The sequence below is a fragment of the Chrysemys picta genome, unplaced genomic scaffold, assembly GCF_011386835.1.
Source record: "Chrysemys picta bellii isolate R12L10 unplaced genomic scaffold, ASM1138683v2 scaf3942, whole genome shotgun sequence".
NCBI lineage: Eukaryota > Metazoa > Chordata > Testudines > Emydidae > Chrysemys > Chrysemys picta.
The window spans coordinates 1-5000 of record NW_027056643.1 but is presented as its reverse complement, the minus strand read 5'-3'; the positions used below and the strand labels follow the sequence as shown (position 1 = coordinate 5000).

General features: G+C 58.1%; 1 pseudogene; it reads right to left on the bottom strand.

The window, feature by feature from the left end:
- Positions 1-1038: 1038 nt before the first annotated feature.
- On the bottom strand, positions 1039-3210 carry LOC135980528 (cAMP-dependent protein kinase catalytic subunit alpha-like; annotated as a pseudogene).
- Positions 3211-5000: the final 1790 nt, after the last annotated feature.

The window sequence follows — 5000 nt, the reverse complement described above, 5'->3', positions numbered from 1 at the left end:
CCTTGCACAGGGGGTCCTGGGCTACACCTGGGGGTGCCTAGGCACTACCATAATACACCTAATATGTACATCACCTAGCACAATGGGGTCCTGACCCACGACTGGGGCTTGTAGGCACTATCGTAATACACCTAATAATAAATAACAAGCCCTTTAAAAACCCTCCAGGACAATGAGTGGACAAGAAGTGTGTGTGGGGAGGCTACTGAGGACTGACACTAGAGCTGAAATGGTAATTAGTAGCATTCTCCCCCCACCCCCCCGCAGCTCTTACTGAACATTTTTCCTCCACAGATCTCAAAGCAGGGCTGCCGCATCATTATACTCATTTTACATAAAGGGAAACTGAGGGCACAGGGAGACGTGACTTGCCCAAGGTCACTGAGCAGGCTGGCAGGAGAACCGGGAACAGAACCCAGGCCTGTTGAGTTCCCCACTAGCTTTAAAGCTGACTATGTCCAACACGAGTTCTCGGAGATCCTTGGCGAGAAGGCGCTGGGGTGGGCAGAGGAATATTATGGGCTCTTGGTTACTATGGCGATGAGTGCTCTACCAGTGCCTGGAGATGACTGATGTGTTTAAGGAATGTTTAGTCTTGCACGTAATAGGCTGTGGAGGGTTTTTGCAACTCACAACAGAGTACAAGAAAACCAAAGGCACCTGTTCCAGGAGTCCCCATGAGAGTTACAGGGAGCACATTGGTGGTAGGGTGGGGGATGGAGTCCATGTGTTGGGGAAATAGGGGTACATGGTGAGGGAGGGTCCATGTGTGGGGACACAATGGGGATGATGTCCATGTGTTGGAGAACAGGGGTACGTGGCAAGGGAGGGTCTATGTGTTGGGGTGCAGGGGGAATGGGGTACATGACAGGGAGGATGCCCACATGTTGGGGATTGGGGGAGCATGGGAGGGCATGAGCCTGTTGGGGGCGCAGCGTGTGAGCATCTCTCTGATCAGTCGCTGAGACTTGGCACCCCCCTTTTGCTGGCAACACCCCCCCCAAATCACACAAGTGTCCCCTCCCCCAGCCCACATACCTTGCCAGGACGATCTTCTCGTAGATCCGATTGGGATGTATCGCGAAGAACAGGGGTAACCAGCCACCAACTCATAGATGAGGACGCCCAGGGCCCACCAGTCCACAGCCTTGTTATAACCCCTGCCTGGGAAAGCAGGCCAGGGTCATGCACCGAACGTTTGGGGGGCGGGAGGAACCACCTGGTGACAGGGATCAGCTAGATCAAGCAGCGGACAGGCCCTCCCCAGCTCAAATTGCCGAGGATGATCTCGGGGCCAGGTATTCCGGGGTCCCACACAGAGTCCAGGTTCGGCCTTTCACCCACTTGGCAAGACCAAAATCCGTCACCTGGGGCCAAAACACAGAGAGGGAGAAGCTGGATCAGCCCGGAGGCTGTGACAGCAGGAGGGGGAGGGGAAAGAGCAGATGATTGATGTATTCTGGCCGTGTTGGGGTGTCTTGGCTTTGGCAAGGGGATGGCAGGAGAGAGATTTGGGCAGGGAGGAAGTCACTGCAGGGAGCCAGGAGCCAGCTCTGGGATGGGGAAGGGAAGGAGAGGGGAGGGGCAGCAGCGTCACCTTGATGTAGCCCTGCTGGTCTATCAGGAGATTCTCTGGCTTCAGGTCTCGGTAGATGACATCCAGCGAGTGCAGATACTCAAAGGTCAGGACGATCTGAGCAGCGTAGAACCGGGCGTGAGGTTCACTGCAATGAGGTGTGAGGAGAACGTGGGAATCCTGGGCCAGATCCGCCCCCTCTCAGCCAGCCCAGCACCCTCGGCCCCCTGCCACCCCCACCTTCACCTTCCTTATAGATCTCCAGGCAAGATGCCCCAACGCTTCTAGGCTAGGTGGCCCCATCTGCCCTACCCAGACCACTAGACCTAGCACATACATCCCACCCCCATTGCTAGACCCCTGACTTCATCCCAGGCAACCCAGGGCAAGCCCTCCCAGACCAGCATCCCCCCCGTAACCCCAACACACACACCCATGGACCCCCAGCTCCTTCCAGCCTGACTCCATCTAGCCCTGGCATCCCTGCCACTGACTGTGGCTAGTGCTGGCAGAAGACCTCAGCAGCCCTCCCCATAGGAAATCCCTTCCTGACCAGCCCAGCTGGGGATCAGGTCACGCCCTGCAACATGAGAATCAAAGCCAGCATCGCTGCAGATGCTGCTAGTGGATAATAGGTCTAGTTCTCTACTGAACTAAATCCCAAACTCACAGCTGTGGAAACAGTGGCACAGAGTGATTCTCCCCCCTTCCCACAAGGAGTGAATGGCAGGAGGCAGGAAAAGGACCCAGGAGTCCCAACTCCCAGTCCCTCTCCTCTAAGTGCTAGATCCCACTGTCCTCCTGAGCCAGGGATACAACCCAGGAGTCTAACAGCCACCCAGCTCTAACCGTTAGCGACACTGTCCCCAACATCGGCTCCCATGGCAACGTTCACCTGAACCTCCCGATCCGCCGTAGGTGGGAGAACATCTCTCCGTCCGGGATGTATTCCATCACCATGTACAGATTGGAGTTATCCTAGAAGGAAATGCAGCAGCAACGGAGTGCAAGATTCACTCCGAGCCCCCGTCAGCGCCTGCGACACCAGGATGAAACTGCTCCCCACACCCTGCTCCTTTATTACCCCTTCCCTTTCCGGGTGCTAACCCCACACGTCCCCAGGGAGCCTGATGCACTGGCCTGGCTTCCACATAGCACACAATGCAGGTGCACCCGCTCTCTGGAGATGACAGCCTACTACTGCCGCCAGCTGCTGCTGTTACTCCTTTAGCTCAAGGCCGGAGGGACTGTGCTGTGGTGCGGAAGGTCCCGGGCACACACCTGCAGTGGGAGTTGCTGCACAGAGGCAGCTGGGGAAGAGACTCACTAATGAGAGGGCGCGAGCTTTATTTGCGTGGAATATTTAGTGCTAGAGCCCTAGAAAATCCAACCCCTCCCCACACCTAGGGGAAGGGACGGGCAGGCCCAAGATGGATTTCCCAGTTGTGATGTCTATGATCAAAGGGGAAATCCAACCTGCCGCCAGGTCAGACACCCCAAAGGAACGGAAGCAGGAAGTTTGGAAATTCTCAAAAGCAGAGTGTGAAATTGACCAGGCTGGTTTCATCCTCCCTTGCAGCTGCAAAGTCGAAGAGCAGCCTCCGAAGTAACTCCGCTGAGCCCAACAAAGCCATTCCGCTAGTGAGACCCTGCCGGCTCCGTGGTGAGAACATGAGCACAGAGCACCCTTGTTTTTTCCAATGGTTTGCATGTAGAGGGGGTGGGACTCAGTTTCCCTGGGTGTTACTGTTTAACGAGGTGATGGGAGAGGGAGCTTGTTGTTACGGAGGACCAGTGACAGAACTTGGGACCCCAGCCTATGGCCCTGGAGAATGGATACCCCAGCGACTGGTGACCTGGTGACCAGGAGGCCCAGCTTGGGAGTTCTGGTTCTGGCCAGTGGGAAGACAAGGGGCTGTGAAGAGAGGACCCCGGTGACCTGACCAGGCGGTTCCAGACACAGGGGGCCAGAGGACAGCTGACAGGAGAGGAGGCCATGGGGACCCTGTTTACCAGGACAGAAGACAAAGGACATAGGCGGGACTTGGGGGAGGTGGTATCCAGTGGCGTGGCCAGCTTCTAAGAGGAGGGGGAGCAAATATAAAAAAGGCGCCCCGCTTTGGCTTCTCCTCCAGCCGCATTGCCCCTCCCCCCCATGGCTCCTCCCCCCCTGCCGTGCCACCCCCGTGGCTCCCCCCCTTGCTCCTCGGCCACCATGCTGTGCCCCCCCCGCTCCTCCGGCCGTGCCCGCCGCCCCCCCATGGTGGTTGGCCACGCTGCAGGCCGCCAGGCTGCGCCCCCCGCCCCTACTCCTCCAGCCGCGGGCCACATGCCGCGCCCGCTTCTTCGGCCGCCACTGGTGGGCGTGCTGCAGGCCACATGCCGTGCGCCCCCCCCCCCCCCACTCTTCCGGCCGCTTTTGGGAAGGCGGGGAAGCGGTTGCTCCCCCTGCACCCCGCTACTGGTGGTATCAGATGCCCAGCTGGGAAGCAGGGGGGCTCGGGTCTGGAGAGAGAGAGCAGGCAGAGCCCACCTGGATGCAGGCGAGACTTGGATGTGCTGGGTATGCAGGCAGCAAGCACCAATCACACAGACAGACAGACAGACACACACCCTGCAGAAAGCAGCCGGGAAAGTCGCAAACCCCAGTTGGCTTTGCCCACAAAGGGGTTTAAAACAACCAGCCGCAGCCTCCACAGCAGCAGCCCGGGAACAGCAGGTGCCCGGTTCTCTGGCATCCAACCAGGTGATCCTTCCTTCGCCAGCCAGGCTCCCTGTCCTTGCTGCCAGATCCCAGAACCACGGGAGGGGGGACTGATTTCCCAGGACAGCTACTTCAAGAACGGGGAAACCTGGACCAGTGACAACCGCAGCAGGGAGAGGGCTGAGGGTTTGCTTCCTAGATGAAAGGGCAGAAGGGAGCCGGGCGGCAGCTGCCGGGCTCAGTTCCGGCTGGACCGACCATGTAACGCTGCCGGGTTTCAAGCTGTAGTGTTGATGGTGTAGTACGGCCTAGAACCTTGGACAGGTGTCTTTTTAAAATCAAAATATGTAAGGGCAGCGCCAGCCCTCTCCCAGGCACATTTAACAATTAACTTGCAAGAGGAAATGTCCGCCTCCCCGGGGAATCTCTCGGTGGGAGCAGCCGATGGCAGGAGCACACGCACGCTGGAGATCAGCTCCCTGGGCATCGCTCTATGGGTGATCGGGGGGTGAAAGTTCCACTGTGCCAACCCCAGAGGCGGCTGTCTCAGGCGAGCCCAACGCTGACGCTCAGCAGATTTCCCCATTTGCGAGTTTCTGATCCCAAAGCGCCCCCTACAGGCCAAGGCCTGCAACCAGCACAGTAAGGCACTCAGCAGGGTAAGCTGCTCCAGGCAGAAAGACATGGCCACATGGTAGATGCCTCCCAGGTTCACACTGT